We start from the raw sequence: 18291 nt of genomic DNA on the forward strand, positions 1-18291 counted from the left end.
TCCTGTCACATTTTCAGGGTTTAGGACCAAGAATGCAGGCTGAGTAGCAATCCAGATATATGAAGGAGCTAAAATGGATTTTTCCTTTATAAATGACTTGTTAGTTGGATGTTTAGCCTAGCAATCTGAGCTCATGGCATCTATTTCTGGCTCTGGTTTTGGCCCCTGACCTGGAGTTTTGAGTCCTGGGGGCCCTCGGAAGGAAGTGGTGAATCTTCATGTAACTTGGTCCTGGCACCCATGTGAAAATCCAGGGTCTGAATCCCTGTTGTTGGTTGTAACCTCAGCCCAGGTACAAGCATTGGGGGTGTAGATGTGTGAAGCATCGAATAGGAGGTCTCTTGGTTTCTATCACTAACCTTCTGTTTCTCTACATCTCAGAGTTAGTAATGGAGTTCAGGGAAATTTTTAAATTGAGTAAAAATGAATCATGCTTTAAATGAAACCTCTGATGGCCATCAAGGCTACAACAGCAAGGTTATTTTTTAAAAAGATTATTTATTTATTAATTTGACATGTAGAATTACAGACAGTGAGAGGGAGAGACCGAGAGAAAGTTCATCCTTCCATTGGTTCACCCCCCAAATGGCCGCTACTGGCGGAGCTAGCCTGATCCAAAGCCAGGAGCCAGGTGCTTCTTCCTTGTCTCCTATGTGGGTGCAGGGCTGAAGCACTTCGGCCATCCTCCACTGCCCTCCTGGGCCACAGCAGAGAACTGGACTGGAAGAGGAGCAACTGGGATTAGAACCCAGTGCCCATATGGGATTCTGGTGCCGCAGGTGGAGGATTAACCAAGTAAGCCACTGCGCCTGTCCCCAGCAATGTTATTTTATATTTAATAGCTATCCCTGAAATGGTGGAGACTGAATTAATTTCTATTTATTTATCAATGTGCAGACAATGTAAGTGTTCTTATTTGCTAAGACATCTAATTAACATGCTTCACATTCTGTTTGCCCTGGCTGTTGAATGTTTGTCATTTATTTGTTGGCATTGTGATTTAAGTGAGATTTCTTTCCTAGATACAGGAGGTGCTAGGTCATGCAGTATTCCACTGTGGATATACCCTGTTTTCCAAAAAAATCTTAATAAATACTCATTGTTGAGCTATTTTGAAATGGTATCTTTATCACACATACATGGGATATTGATTTGCACATGTGAATGACTCAGTAACTATGTTCTTCAGTCAAAATACTGGTTATGTTATTCCCTTGTTTTAATTTTTCTTTTTCCAATAGCATATGGGGTCAGAATGCTGTGTGATTGATGTGAAATTCTTACAGCCAAATTGAAACATTTTTAAATTGTTCAAATCAGTTGGATTTATACATTCAGATTGTGCACACTGTGTTCACATTTGTGCAATAGTCTTCTCTGTGGATTGAATGCATCTTCATCAATCTATAAAAATTTCTGCATTAGTAGTCATTTTCTAACTCCCATGACCTCATATCATGCAACCAATCATCTCCTTCAGTTCCTTCCTTCCTTCCTTCCTTCCTTCCTTTCTTCCTTCCTTCCTTCCTCCCTTCCTTTCTCCCTTCCTTCCTTCCTTCCTTCCTTCCTTCCTTCCTTCCTTCCTTCCTTCCTTCCTTCCTTTCTCTCAAGGGAGTAGTGCACTTCCATTTTGATTATGGCCTTGTTTAAATAAGATCAGAGTTTGTGAACTCTAGAGGCTTCCATAGCCTTGGCAGCTCATGGCAAATGTTTTGGGTGATCACCAATGTCATAAATAAGAGTATCAATTGTTAAATCAACAATAGGAGTCACTGTGCACTTGCTCCCCATGTAGGACCTCCATCCTTAATGTATTGTACTATGAGAATTAACAGTAAAATTAGTCTTTAAAGAGTACTTTATACTTTGTGTGTGTGCATGTGTGTGTGTGCAAACTGTTGAACTCTTTACTTAGTATAGAGTTGTATATAAAGATAATTGAAAATGAATCTTGATGAAGAATGGGGTGGTAAAGGGAATAGGAGCAGGGATGGTTTGGGGATGGGAGGTTGGGTATGGGTGGAAGAACCACTATAATCCAACAGTTGTACTTTGGAAATTTATATTTATTAAATAAAAAGCTTTCTAGTCAGTATGTGGCATAGGAGTGTGGCTTCATTCAATTGGATCCAGATTCCAAACCCATCCACATTGCAGCATGCATCTTTCATTCCTTTTTTTAAAGTGTAGTTTTCCATTTTACTGATTTTCATCATTCTTTTTTTTAGACAGGCAGAGTTAGAGAGAGAGAGAGAGAGAGAGAGAGAGAGAGAGAAAGGTCTTCCTTCCATTGGTTCACTTCCCAAATGGCTCTTACAGCTGGCATGCCATGCTGATCAGGAACCAGGTGCTTCCTCCTGGTCTCCCATGTGGGTACAGGGCCCAAGAACTTGGGCCATCCTCCACTGCCTTGCTGGGCCACAGCAGAGAGCTGGACTGGAAGAGGAGCAACTGAGACTAGAACCTGGCACCCATATGGAATGCCAGTGCTGCTGGCAGAGGATTATCCGAGTGAGCCATGGTGCCATCCTGATTTTCATCATTCTGCTTTGCGGTTTTATTTTCTTTTTTTCTTTTGCTGAACCTAATATTTGTTTTGTTATTTTTGTGATAACATAGTTTTAGTTTGCATTATATTCAAAGACTTAATGCTCCAACAAACAAAATGTTCAACAAATAAGCAAGAAGTCCATAGTTCTGCAAGAATATAGGCCAGGGCTATAAATACATGTTTTGGTCCAGGCATTCTGAACCATCTTCATTCTAGAATGCTTCCTGGTCCTCGAAAATTTTCTTTCTTTGGTAACCTTTTAAAAATATGTGTTAGTGGCTGGCGCCATGGCTCAATAGGCTAATCCTCTGCCTGCAGCGCTGGCACACTGGGTTCTAGTCTTGGTCGGGGTACTGGATTCTGTCCCAGTTGCTCCTCTTCCAAAGGGACCAGTACGAACATGAGTTTCTCTCTCTCCGCTTACCTCTAAAAGGTGAGCAAAACAAAGAGCAGGTGCCATTTTGGTCATTCGTAAAAGCTGCGTCAACTTAAGGCTGTGCCCGCCCACAGCCAAGCTGACTCTGGGTGTGTGTGTGAATTACTTCCCTTCTGAATAAAAAAAAAAAAAAAGATTTACCACGCCTAACCTGGGAGTGTCACCTTTGACACACCCTTAATCCTGAGGAACCAAAGAGAGCTCTCTGGCCACACCCATCTCAAGCCTCTAAGGCTGCATCAAAGCAGACAGTCCACTTAATACAGGCATAGTATAACAAGAAAAAAATACCACAGCGAGGGAAGAAGAATCCAAATAACTCCACAATGTCAAGCAACAAACGCAGAAACTGAGGAAACCAGAACAAGGAAGACATTATGACGCCCCCGAATGAACAAGACACCTCAAGCCAAGATTATGAAGATGATGAGATGGAAAAAATGCAAGATACAGATTTCAAAAAATTAATAAGAACATTTAGAAGTTTCCAAAAACAAATGCTTGAGCTATATAAATCCTTACTGGACAGGATAGAAAATCTCTCTTGTGAAAATGAAATCTCAAGGAGGAGTCAAAATGAAAGGAAGAATCTAGTAGAACAGGAAAGCGTGATAGTGAGCAGAAATCAAAATGAAATGAAAAATTCAATAGATCAAATGACAAACACATTAGAGAGCCTTAAAAACAGAATGGGTGAAGCAGAAGAGAATATCGCACGTAGAAGGCAGAGCACAGGAAAGTATACAGTCAAACCAAAGAAAAGATGAGGAAATTAGAAATATAAAAACTATTATTGGGAATCTAAAGATTAGAATTAAAAAACCCAACATTTGTGTTCAAGGAATTCGTGAAGGCATGGAGAGAGAGAAAGGATTAGAAGGCCTTTTTAGTGAGATACTAGCAGAGAACTTCCAGGGTTTGGTGAATGACAGAGACATCCAAGTACAGGAAGCTCATAAAAGCCCAAATAAACATGACCAAAAGAGATCCTCACCACGACACATTGTAATCAAACTCACCACAGTGAAACATAAAGAAAAGATCCTAAAATGTGCAAGAGAAAAATGTCAGATTTCTCTCAGAGGATCTCCAATTAGACTCACAGCTGACTTCTCATCAGAAACCCTACAGGATAGAAGGGAATGGCCAGATACAGCCAACATATTAAGAGAAAAAAAAAAAACTGCCAGCCCAGAATATTATATCCTGCAAAGCTCTCATTTGTGAATGAAGGTGAAATCAAGACCTTTCATAGCAAACAGAAATTGAAAGCATTTATTGCTACTCATCCAGCCCTGCAAAAGATGCTTAAAGATATGTTACACACAGAAACACAGAAACACGATCATCAATATGAAACCTCACAGAAAAAGATCACAGGAAGTTCAAAGCATATATTAGAAAATATCTTCGGCAAATGGCAGGGCAAAGTTACTACTTATCAATAGTCACATTGGATGTTAACAGCTTTAACTGTCCATTTAAAAGACACAGATTGACTGACTGGGTTAAGGAACAAAACCCATGAATTTGTTACTTACAAGAAACACATCTTTCCAATAAAGATGCATATAGATTGGAAATGAAAGGCTGGAAAAAGATACAGCATGCCAACAGAAATGAAAAAAGAGCGGTCATAGCCATCTTAATATCAGACAAAATAAACTTTAACACAAAAACTGTTAAGAGAGACAAAGAGGGGCACTATATGATGATTAAGGGATTAATTCAACAGGAAAGTATAATGATTATCAATGTATATGCACCTAATTACAGGGCACCATTTTATTTAAAAGATTTGTTAAGGGACTTAAAGGGAGACTTAGACTCCAATACAATAGTACTGGGGGACTTCAATACCCCACTCTCAGAAATAGACAGATCAACCAGACAGAAGATCAACAAGTATACAGAAGATTTAAATGACACTATAGCCCAAATGGATCTAACAGAAATACAGAACTTTTCATCCTACTCTTGAAGAATTTACATTCTTCTCAGTAGTACATGGAACCTACTCTAGGACTGACCACATACTAGGCCATAAAGCAGTTCTCAGCAAATTCAAAAGAATTAGAATCATACGATGCAGATTCTCAGACCATAGGGGAATGAAGTTGGAAATTAGAAACTTAGGAATCCCTAGAGCATATGCAAACACACGGAGGCTGAACAACATGCTCCTGAATGAACAATGGGTCATAGAAGAAATCAAAAGAGAAATCAGAAATCAGTGTTGAGAGGTAAGTTTATAGCAATAGCTGCCTACATCAAGAAATTGGAAAGGCACCAAATAGATGAGCTTTCACTGCATCTCAAGAATCTAGAAAAACTGCAGCAAACCAGACCCAAATCTAGTAGGAGAAGAGAAATAATTAAAATCAGAGAAGAAATCAATAGGATTGAATAAAAAAAAATTACAAAAGATCAGCCAAATGAGGAGCTAATTTTTTTAAAAAATAAACAAAATTGACATCCCGTTGGCCCAACTAACTAAAAAAAATAAAGGACACAAATCAATAAAATCAGAGATGAAAAAGGAAATGTAACAACAGACACCACAGAAATAAAAAGAATCATCAGAAATTACTACAAGGACTTGTATGCCAGCAAACAGGGAAATCTATTAGAAATGGATAGATTCCTGGACACATGCACCTACCTTAATTGAACCAGGAAGACTTAGAAAACCTAAATAGACCCATAACTGAGACAGAAATTGAAACAGTAATAAAGGCCCTCCCTACACATAAAAGCCCAGGACCAGATGGATTCACTGCTGAATTCTAGCAGACATTTAAAGAAGAACTAACTCCAATTCTCCTCAAACTGCAGAACAATCGAAAAAGAGGGGATTCTCCCAAATTCTTTCTATGAAGCCAGCATCACCTTAATTCCTAAGCCAGAAAATGATGCAGCATTGAAGGAGAATTACAGACCAATATCCCTGATGAACCTAGATGCAAAAATCCTCAATAAAATTCTTGCCAATAGAATGCAACAACACATCAGAAAGATCATCCACCCAGACCAGGTGGTATTTATCCCTGGTATGCAGGGATGGTTCAATATTTGCAAATCAATCAATACATCACATTAACAGACTGCAGAAGAAAAAAACATGTGAATATCTCAATAGGTGCAGAGAAAGCATTCGAAAAAAATACAACACTCTTTCATGATGAAAACTCTAAGCAAACTTGATATGGAAGGAACATTCCTCAATGCAATCAAAGCAATTTATAAAAACCCATGGCCAGCATCCTATTGAATGGGGTAAAGTTGGAAGCTGAGATTTGGTACCAGAGAGAGATGCCCACTCTCACCACTGCTATTCAATATAGTTATGGAAATTTTAGCCAGAGCCATCAGGCAAGAAAAAGACATGAAAGGGATAAAAATTGGGAAGGAAGAACTCAAACTATTCCTCTTTGCAGATGATATGATTCATTATTAGGGGACCCAAAGAACTCTATTAAGAGACTATTGGCACTCATAGAAGAGTTGGGCAAAGTAGCAGGATATAAAAGCAATGTGCAAAAATCAACAGCCTTTGTATACACAGGCAATGCCACGGCTGAGAAAGAACTGCTAAGATCAATCCCATTCACAATAGGTACAAAAACAATCAAATACCTTGGAATAAACATAACCAAGGAAGTTAAAGATGTCTATGATGAGAATTACGGAATCTTCAAGAAAGAAATAGAAGAAGATTCCAAAAAATGGAAAAATCTTCCATGCTCATGGATTGAAAGAATCAATATTATCAAAATGTCCATTCTCCCAAAAGCAATTTACAGATTCAATGCGATACCAATCAAGATACCAAAGACATTCTTCACAGATCTAGAAAAAATGATGCTGAAATTAATATGTAGCCACAGGAGAACTTCAATAGCTAAAGCAATGTTGTACAACAAAAACAAAGCCAGAGGCATCACAATACCAGATTTCAGGACATACTACAGGGCAGTTGTGATCAAAACAGCATGGTACTGGTACAGAAACAGATGGATAGACCAATGGAACATAATAGAAACACCAGAAATCAATCCAAACACCTACAGCCAACTTATATTTGATCAAGGATCTAAAACCAATCCCTGGAGTAAGGACAGTCTATTCAATAAATGATTCTGGGAAAACTGGATTTCCACGTGCAGAAGCATGAAGCAAGACCCCTACCTTTCACCTTACAGAAAATTCCACTCAACATGGATTAAAGACCTAAATCTATGACCCGACACCATCAAATTATTAGAGAGCATTGGAGAAACTCTGCAAGATATAGGCACAGGGAAATACTTCTTGGAAAAGACCCAGGAGGCCCAGGCAATGAAAGCCAAAATAAACTATTGGGATTGCATCAAATTGAGAAGTTCCTGTACTTCAAAAGAAACAGGGAAGTGAAGAGGCAACCGACAGAATAGGAAAAATATTTGCAAACTATGCTAAATAACGGATTAATAAAAAGAATCTACAAAGAAATCAAGAAACTCCACAACAACAAAACAAACAACCCACTTGAGAGATGGTTCAAGGACTTCAGTAGACATTTTTCAAAAGAGGAAATTTAAATGCCTAACAGGCACATGAAAAAATGTCCAAGATCACTAGCAATCAGGGAAATGCAAATGAAAACCACAATGAGGTTTCACCTCACTCCAGTTAGAATGGCTCACATACAGAAATCTACCAAGAACAGATGCTACTTAGGATGTGGAGAAAAAGGGACACTAACCCGCTGTTGGTGGGAATGCAAACTGGTTAAGCCACTATGGAAGTCAGTCTGGAGATTCCTCAGAAAGCTGAATATAACCCTACCATTCAACCCAGCCATCACACTCCTTGGAATTTACTGAAAGGAAATTAAATTGGCAAACAAAAAAGCTGTCTGCACATTAATGTTTTTTTTTTTTATTTTTTTATTTTTTTTATCTTTTATTTAATGAATATAAATTTCCAAAGTACGTCTCATGGGTTACAATGGCTTTCCCCCCCATACCGTCCCTCCCACCCACCACCCTCCCCTTTCCCACTCCCTCTCCCCTTCCATTCACATCAAGATTCATTTTCGATTATCTTAGTATACAGAAGATCAGCTTAGTATACCTTAAGTAAGGATTTCAACAGTTTGTTCCCACACAGAAACATAAAGTGAAAAATAATAGATGATTTTTTTTTAAATGATGATGAAATCAGATCAGACCTATTGTCATGTTTAATCCCAGTGAGAGTCAAGTTGGGAATTGATAGTTTCTTTTCTTTTTTTTTTTTTTAACAGAAGATCAGTTTAGTGTACATTAAGTAAAGATTTCAACAGTTTGCACCCCCATAGAAACACAAAGTGAAATATACTGTTTGAGTACTCGTTATAGCATTAAGCCTCAGTGTACAGCACATTAAGGACAGAGATCCTACATGAGGAGTAAGTGCACAGTGACTCCTGTTGTTGACTTTACAAATTGACACTCCTGTTTATGGCATCAGTAATCTCCCTATGCACCAGTCATGAGTTTCCAAGGCTATGGAAGCCCCTTGAGTTCTCCGACTCTTATCTTGTTTAGACAAGGTCATAGTCAAAGTGGAGGTTCTCTCCTCCCTTCAGAGAAAGGCACCTCCCTCTTTGAAGACCTGTTCTTTCCACTGGGATCTCACTCACAGAGATCTTTTTGCCAGAGTGTCTTGGCTTTCCATGCCTGAAATACTCTCATGGGCTTTTCAGCCAGATCCGAGTGCCTTTAGGGCTGATTCTGAGGCCAGAGTGCTATTTAGGACATCTGCCATTCTATGAGTCTGCTGAGTATCTCACTTCCCATGTTGGATCACTCTCCCCTTTATTTATTCTATCGGTTAGTGTTAGCAGATACTAGACTTGTTTATGTGCTCCCTTTGACTCTTAGTCCTTTCATTATGATCAATTGTGAACTGAAATTGATCACTTGGAATAGTGAGATGGCATTGGCACATGCCACCTTGATGGGATTGAATTGGAATCCCCTAGTATGTTTCCAACTCTACCAATTGGGGCAAGTCAGCCCGAGCATGTCCCAAATTATACATCTCTTCCCTCTCTTATTCCCACTTTTATGTTTAACAGGGATCACATTTCAGTTAATTTTCAACACTTAAGAATAACTGTGTGATAATTACAGAATTAAACCAGTCATATTAAGTAGAACAGACAAAAAAAAAAATACTATGAGGGATAATGTATTAAGTTGTCCATTAGCAGTCAGGGCTATGCTGATCAAGTCACCATTTCTCATAGTGTCCATTTCACTTCAGGAGGTTTCCTTTTTGGTGTTCAGTCAGTTGTCACCGATCAGGGAGAACATATGGTATTTGTCCCTTTGGGACTGGCTTACTTCACTCAGCATGATGTGTTCCAGATTCCTCCATTTTGTTGCAAATGACTGGATTTCGTTGTTTCTTACTGCGGTATAGTATTCTAAAGAATACATATCCCATAATTTCTTTATCCAGTCTACCATTGATGGGCATTTAGGTTGGTTCCAGGTCTTGGCTATTGTGAATTGTGCTGCAATAAACATTAGGGTGCAGACCGCTTTTTTCTTTATCAATTTAAACTCCTTTGGGTAAATTCCAAGGAGTGGGATGGCTGGGTCGAACGGTAGGGTTATATTCAGGTTTCTGAGGAATCTCCAGACTGATTTCCATAGTGGCTTAACCAGTTTGCATTCCCACCAACAGTGGGTTAGTGTCCCTTTTTCCCCACATCCTCGCCAGCATCTGTTGTTGGTAGATTTCTGTATGTGAGCCATTCTAACCGGGGTGAGGTGAAACCTCATTGTGCTTTTGATTTGCATTTCCCTGATTGCTAGTGACCTTGAACATTTTTTCATGTGCCTGTTGGCCATTTGGATTTCCTCTTTTGAAAAATGTCTATTGAAGTTCTTGGCCCATCTCTTAAGTGGGTTGTTGGTTTTGTTTTTGTGCAGTTTCTTGATCTCTTTGTAGATTCTGGTTATTAACCCTTTATCTGTTGCATAGTTTGCAAATATTTTTTCCCATTCTGTCGGTTGTCTCTTCACTCTCCTGACTGTTTCTTTTGCAGTAAAGAAACTTCTCAATTTGATGCAATCCCAATAGTTGATTTTGGCTTTGACTGTCTGTGCCTCCCGGGTCTTTTCCAGAAATTCTTTGCCTGTGCCAATATCTTGAAGGGTTTCTCCAATGTTCTCTAATAACTTAATGGTGTCAGGACGTAGATTTAGGTCTTTAATCCACGTTGAGTGGATTTTTGTGTAAGGTGTAAGGTAGGGGTCTTGCTTCATGCTTCTGCACGTGGAAATCCAGTTTTCCCAGCACCATTTATTGAATAGACTGTCCTTGCTCCAGGAATTAGTTTTAGATCCTTGATCAAATATAAGTTGGCTGTAGATGTTTGGGTTGATTTCTGGTGTTTCAATTCTGTTCCATTGGTCTATCCATCTGTTTCTGTACCAGTACCATGCTGTTTTGATTACAACTGCCCTGTAGTATGTCCTGAAGTCTGGTATTGTGATGCCTCCGGCTTTGTTTTTGTTGTACAAGATTGCTTTAGCTATTCGAGGTCTCTTGTGCCTCCATATGAATTTCAGCATCATTTTTTCTAGATCTGCGAAGAATGTCTTTGGTATCTTGATTGGGATTGCATTGAATCTATAAATTGCTTTTGGGAGAATGGACATTTTGATGATGTTGATTCTTCCAATCCATGAGCATGGAAGATTTTTCCATTTTTTGGTATCCTCTTCTATTTCTTTCTTTAAGGTTTTGTAATTTTCATCGTAGAGATCTTTAACGTCCTTGGTTAAGTTTATTCCAAGGTATTTGATTGTTTTTGTAGCTATTGTGAATGGGATTGATCTTAGCAGTTCTTTCTCAGTCATGGCATTACTTGTGTATACAAAGGCTGTTGATTTTTGTGCATTGATTTTATATCCTGCCACTTTGCCAAACTCCTCTATGAGTTCCAATAGTCTCTTAGTAGAGTTCTTTGGATCCTCTAAGTACAGAATCATATCGTCTGCAAAGAGGGATAGTTTGACTTCTTCCTTCTTGGTTTGTATTCCTTTGATTTCTTTTTCTTGTCTGATGGCTCTGGCTAAAACTTCCAGAACTATGTTAAATAGCAGTGGTGAGAGTGGGCATCCCTGCCTGGTGCCAGATTTCAGTGGAAATGCTTCCAACTTTTCCCCATTCAATAGGATGCTGGCTGTGGGTTTTTTATAAATTGCTTTGATTATATTGAGGAATGTTCCTTCTATACCCAATTTGCTTAGAGTTTTCATCATGAAAGGGTGTTGAATTTTATCAAATGCTTTCTCTGCATCAATTGAGATAATCATATGGTTTTTCTTCTGCAGTCTGTTAATGTGGTGAATCACATTGATTGATTTGCGAATGTTGAACCATCCCTGCATACCAGGGATGAATCCCACTTGGTCTGGGTGGATGATTTTCCTGATGTGTTGTTGTATTCTGTTGGCCAGAATTTTATTGAGGATTTTTGCATCTATGTTCATCAGGGATATAGGTCTGTAATTTTCTTTCAGTGCTGCATCTTTCTCTGGCTTAGGGATTAAAGTGATGCTGGCTTCATAGAAAGAATTTGGGAGGATTCCCTCTTCTTCGATTGTTCTGAATAGTTTGAGAAGAAATGGGATTAGTTCTTCTTTAAATGTCTGGTAGAATTCAGCAGTGAATCCATCTGGTCCTGGGCTTTTCTTTGTTGGGAGGGCCTTTATTACTGTTTCAATTTCTGTTTCAGTTATGGGTCTATTTAGGTTTTCGATGTCTTCATGGTTCAATTTTGGTAGATTGCATGTGTCCAGGAATCTATCCATTTCTGATAGGTTTTCCTGTTTGCTGGCATACAGGTCCTTGTAGTAATTTCTGATGATTCTTTTTATTTCTGTGGTGTCTGTTGTTACGTTTCCTTTTTCATCTCTGATTTTATTGATTTGGGTCTTTTCTCTTCTTTTTTTAGTTAGTTGGGCCAATGGGGTGTCAATTTTGTTTATTTTTTTCAAAAAACCAGCCCCTCGCTTGGCTGATTTTTCGTAGTGTTTTTTTGGATTCAATCCTGTTAATTTCTTCTCTGATTTTAATTATTTCTCTTCTCCTACTAGATTTGGGTTTGGTTTGCTGCAGTTTTTCTAGGTCCTTTATATGCGCTGAAAGCTCATTTATTTGGTGCCTTTCCAATTTCTTGATATAGGCACCTATTGCTATAAACTTGCTTTCAATACTGCTTTTGCTGTATCCCATAAGTTTTGATATGTTGTGTTGTTGTCTTCATTTACTTCCAGAAAGTTTTTGATTTCTCTTTTGATTTCTTGAATGACCCAGTGTTCATTCAGGAGCATGTTGTTCAGTCTCCATGTGTTTGCATACTTTCTGGGGTTTCCTGAGTTGCTAATTTCCAGCTTCATCCCGCTGTGGTCTGAGAAGCTGCATGGTATGATTCTAATTCTTTTAAATTTGCTGAGATTTGCTTTATGTCCTAGTATGTGATCAATCCTAGAGAAGGTTCCATGCGCTGCTGAGAAGAATGTGAAGTCTGTAGATGTAGGGTTGAAAGTTCTGTAGATATCTGTTAGATCCATTTGGGCAATAGTGTCCATTAAATCTGCTGTTTCCTTGTTGATCTTCTGTCCGGATGATCTGTCTATTTCTGAGAGTGGAGTATTGAAGTCCCCCAGTACTATTGTATTGGAATCTAAATCTCCCTTTAAGTCCCTTAACATATCTTTTAAATAGACCGGTGCCCTGTAATTAGGTGCATATACATTTATAATAGTTACATCTTCCTGTTGAATTGAACCCTTAATCATTATATAGTGTCCCTCTTTGTCTCTCTTAACAGTTTTTGTATTAAAGTTTATTTTGTCTGATATTAATATGGCTACACCTGCTTTTTTTTGGTTTCTGTTGGCATGGAATATCTTTTTCCAACCTTTCACTTTCAGTCTGCATGCCTCTTTGTTAGAGAGATGTGTTTCTTGTAGGCAACAAATAGTTGGGTTGTGTTCTGTGAGCCAGTCAGCTAAACGGTGTCTTTTAACTGAAGAATTCAGACCATTAATGTTCAATGTGACAATTGATACGTAGTGACTTTGCCCTGCCATTTTCCCGGAAATATTTTCTAGTATATGCTTTGAGCTTCCCATGCTCTTTTACTGGTAGGTGTTCTTCCTTTCCCTTCTTTCATATTGATGGCCGTGTTTCTGTGTTTCTGAGTGTAGCACATCTTTAAGTATCTTTTGCAGGGCCGGACGAGTGGCCACAAAGTCTTTCAATTTCTGTTTGCTATGAAAGGTCTTTATTTCACCTTCATTCACAAATGAGAGCTTGGCAGGATATAATATTCTGGGCTGGCAATTTTTCTCTCTTAGCACCTGTGCTATGTCTCGCCATTCCCTCCTAGCTTGTAGGGTTTCTGATGAGAAGTCAGCTGTGAGTCTGATTGGAGATCCTCTGAGAGTAATCTGACGTTTCTCTCTTGCACATTTTAGGATCTTTTCTTTATGTTTCACTGTGGTAAGTTTAATTACCACGTGTCGTGGTGAGGATCTCTTTTGGTCATGTTTATTGGGGGTTCTATGAGCTTCCTGTACTAGGATATCTCTGTCCTTCTCCAAACCTGGAAAGTTCTCTGCTAGTATCTCACTAAAAAGGCCTTCCAATCCTTTCTCTCTCTCCATGCCTTCAGGAACTCCTAGAACTCGAATGTTGGTTTTTTTAATAGTATCCTGTAGATTCCCAACAATATTTTTCAGGTTTCTAATTTCCTCTTCTTTTCTTTGGTTTGACTGTATGTTTTCCTGTGCTCTATCTTCTAAGTCCGATATTCTCTCTTCTGCTTCACCCATTCTGTTTTTAAGGCTTTCTAATGTGTTTGTCATTTGATCTATTGAGCTCTTCATTTCATTTTGATTTCTCTTCACTATAACACTTTCCTGTTCTACTAGTTTCTGAGTTTCATTTTGACTCTTCCTTAAAATTTCGTTTTCACGAGAGAGATTTTCAATCTTGTCCATTAAGGATTTCTGTAGTTCAAGGATTTGCTTTTGAAAACTTCTAAATGTTCTTATCATAAATTTTTTGAAATCCGTATCTTGCATTTCTTCTATCTCATCATCTTCATACTCTTGGCTTGGGGTGTTTTGCTTATTTGGAGGCATCATAGTGTCATCGTTGATCTTGCTCCCTCTATTTCTGTGTTTGTTACTCGGCATAGTTAATTCTTCTTGCGTCACTGTGCGCTTTTTTTTTTCTTTTTTTTTTTTTATACTGTGTCCCTGTTAAGTGGACTGCCTGCTGTTGGAGGAGCCTTGGAGGCTTGAGATGGGTGGGGCCTGAGAGCTCTGCCTGGTTCTTCCAGGTTAAGGGTGTGCAAAGGTGACACCCTCAGGTTATGCGTGGTAAATCTCTCTCTTTTTATTTATTTATTTATTTTATTTATTCAGGGGGTAAGTAACACTGCAGGGCAGGGCTGTGCAGAATTGATGGTATTTAGCTTCCAGTCTTTGGCTCCTCTGGACTCCCACTGGGTTGCCTAGGCTACTGAATTGTAGTGACTCAGTTCCTTAACTCTCCCCCACTGATATGTAAATCCAAAGAGCAGGCCTGCTCTTTGTCTCTTGGGAATTCTTCAAGTCTTGCAGGCTTGTAACCTTTGCAAGGTTAGGGGGAAGAGAAACCCGGAAGCTTTTTTTTTTCCTTCTTTCCAGTAGTGAGTTTGCTGCACTTTCCGGCCCCCCTCTAGATTCTGACCCCCGTTTCCCCACCAATGTCTCGGGTTATTGAGCTCACCTCCCCTTCCAGCGCAGATGTGTGGACTCGGAGCCCTGAGCGTCTCAAGTCTCCCCGCTGTTTTCTGTGTGGCGTGCACTCTCCTTGGAGCACTGTCGCGCAGACCCTGGGGCTTCTGCGGCTGGGTCCCGCGACTTTGCTTCCGTGCGGTGGGCGACCTTGTTCTCCCAGTAGGTCGTCCGATTCACGCCTGCTCCATTCAGAAGGGTTTCCCCTGCAATTTTTGTTTGGTTCTATTTTCTGCGGCTACCGTAACTCCCCTTTTATTAAACTAAATTTTCCCGGACTATCGGTGCGCGCCCTCACTATTCCGCCATCTTGGCTCCGCCCCCTGCCTGCACATTAATGTTTATTGCAGCTCACTTCACAATAGATGTGGAACCAACCCAAATGCCCATCAACAGTAGACTGGATAAAGAAATTATGGGATATGTACTCTACAGAATACTATACAGCATACTATACAATGAAACCCAGTCATTTGCAACAAAATGTAGGAATCTGGAAAACATCATGCTGAGTGAAATAAGCCAATCCCAGAGGGACAAATATCATATGTTCTCCCTGATTGGTGACAGCTAACCGAGCACCAACAAGGAAACCTGTTGAAGTGAAAGGGGCACTATGAGAAACAGTGACTTGATCAGCCCTTGTCCTGACTGTTGATGTACAATGTAATACTTTATCCATTTTAGTATTTTTTTTGTTCTAGTTAATACTAGTGGTTGAACTCTATAATTAGCACACATTTAGTCTTAGGTATTGAAATTTAACTGAAAAGTGATCCCTGTTAAATATAAGAGTAGGAATAAGAGAGGGAGGAGATGTACAATCTGGGATATGCTCAATCGGACTTGCCCCAAATGGTAGAGTTAGAAACTTACCAGGGGATTCCATTACAATCCCATCAAGATTGCATGTACTGAGTCCATCTCACTAGTCCAAGTGATCAATTTCAGTTCACAATTGATCACACTGATAGGTCTAAGAGTCAAAGGGATCACACAAACGAGACTAGTGTCTGCGAATACTAACTGATAGAATAATAAAGGTAGAGAATGATCCAACATGAGAAGTGGGTTACACAGCAGACTCATAGAATGGCAGATGTCCTAAACAGCACTCTAGCCTCAGAATCAACCTTTAAGGCATTCAGATCTGGCTGAAGATCCCATGAGAGTATTACAGGCATGGAAAGGCAAGACACTCTGGCAAAAAAAAAAAAAAGAAAGATCTCTGCAAGTGGGATCCCATTGGAAAAAACAGTGCCATCAAAGAAGGAGGCACCTTTCTCTGAAGGGAGGAGAAAACTTCCACTTTGACTATGACCTTGTCTAAATAAGATCGAAGTTGGCGAACTCAAAAGGCTTCCATAGCCTTGGCAACTCTTGACTAGATCCTAGGGAGATTACTGACGCCATAAACAAGAGTGTCAAATTGTTAAGTCAACAACCGGAGTCACTGTGTAATTCCTCCTCATGTGGGATCTCCATCCTTAATGTGTTTTCCACTGTGAATTAATGCTATAACTGTACTGAAAGAGTATTTTCACTTTATATTCTGTGTGGGTGTAAACTGATAAAATCTTTACTTAATATATACTAAATCGATCTGTATATAAAGATAATTGAAAATGAATCTTGATTTGAATGGAATGGATAGGGAGCGGGAGATGGGAGGGGTGCAAGTTGGAGCAAAGGTATGGGGGGGAGCCATTGTAATCCATAAACTGTATATTGGAAATTTATATTTACTAAATGAAAGTTTTAAAAAATAGTAAGTTTGCCCTTCCATTTTCCCAAAGATATTTCTAATATATGCTTTGAACTTCCTGTGATCTTTTCCTGGGATGTGTTCTTCCTTGACCTTGTTTCATACTGATGGCTGTGTTTCTGTGTGTAATACATCTTTAAGCATCTTTTGCAGGGCTGGATGAGTGGTGACATATTCTTTCAATTTGTTTGCTATGAAAGGTCTTGATTTCACCTTCATTCACAAATGAGAGCTTTGCAGGATATAATATTCTGGGCTGGCAGTTTTTTTTTTTTTTTTCTCTTAATACGTTGGCTGTATCTGGCCATTCCCTTCTATCCTGTAGGGTTTCTGATAAGAAGTCTGCTGTCAGTCTAATTGGAGATCCTCTGAGAGTAATCTGACATTTCTCTCTTGCACATTTTAGAATTTTTTCTTTATGTTTCATTGTGGTGAGTTTGATGCCAATGTGTCATGGTGAGGATCTCTTTTGGTGAGTTTATTGGGGATTCTATGAGCTTCCTGTACTTGGATGTCTCTGGCCCTCTTCATACCATGTATGTTTTCTGTTAGTATCTCACTAAAAAGGCCTTCTAATCCTTTTTCTCTCTCGATGCCTTCATGAACTCCTAGAACCCGAATGTTGGGTTTTTAAGTTCTAATCTGTAGATTCCCAAGAATATTTTTTAGATTTCTAATTTCCTCTCCTTTTCTTCGGTTTGACTGTATACTTCCCTGTGCTCTGTCTTCTAAGTCTGATATTCTTTTTCTACTTCACTGACTCTGTTTTTAAGGCTCTCAAATGCGTTTGTCATTTGATCTATTGTATTCCTCATTTCATTTTGCTTTCTCTTCAATATCACCATTTCTTGTTCTACTAGATTCTTCTCCTTTCATTTTGATTTCTCCTTAAGGTTTCATTTTTTTACTGTGTTTTTTTTTTAATTTTTGTATTTATATTTTATTTAATGAACATAAATTTCCAAAGTACAGCTTATGGATTACAATAGCTTCCCCCCCATAACTTCCCTCCCATCCACTTGAGAGAGATTTTCTATCCTGTCCAGTAAGGATTTATGTAGCTCAAGCATTTGTTTTTGAGAATTTCTAAATGTTTTTATGATAAATGTTTTGAAACCCATATCTTGCATCCCTTCTATCTCATCATCTTCATAATCTTGAATTGGAGTGTCATGTTCATTTGGGGGCATCATAATGTCTTCATTGTTCTTGTTTCCTCAGTTTCTGTGTTTGTTGCTTGGCATTGTGGAGATATTATTTGGTTTCTTCATTTTTTTTCCTTGCTGTGGTGGCTTTTCTCGTTATACTTTGACTCTAGATTAAGCAGACTGTCTGCTTTTGGTGGATCTTTGGAGGCCTGTGATGGGTGTGGCCAAAGAGCTCTGTTCAGTTCTTCAGGGTTAAGGGTGTATCAAAGGTGACACACCCATTTTTGGTGTGGTAAATCAATCTTTCTTTCTTTCTTTCTTTCTTTCTTTCTTTCTTTCTTTCTTCCTCTCTCTCTCTCTCTCTCACTTTTTATTCAGAAGTGAAGTAATTCCACACAGCTGAACTATTCTCCTTGAAGGCAGTCAGTGTCTGAGCACTGGCCCCAGCTGGTATAATAATCATCTGCTTTGTCCCAAGAACCACACAAAGGATCTGTGCAGTCCTCAGTGTAAGCTCAGATTCCCCTGCAATCTCCCACTGGTTTGCCAAGGTTACT

Source organism: Oryctolagus cuniculus, unplaced genomic scaffold (assembly GCF_964237555.1).
Source record: "Oryctolagus cuniculus unplaced genomic scaffold, mOryCun1.1 SCAFFOLD_50, whole genome shotgun sequence".
NCBI lineage: Eukaryota > Metazoa > Chordata > Mammalia > Lagomorpha > Leporidae > Oryctolagus > Oryctolagus cuniculus.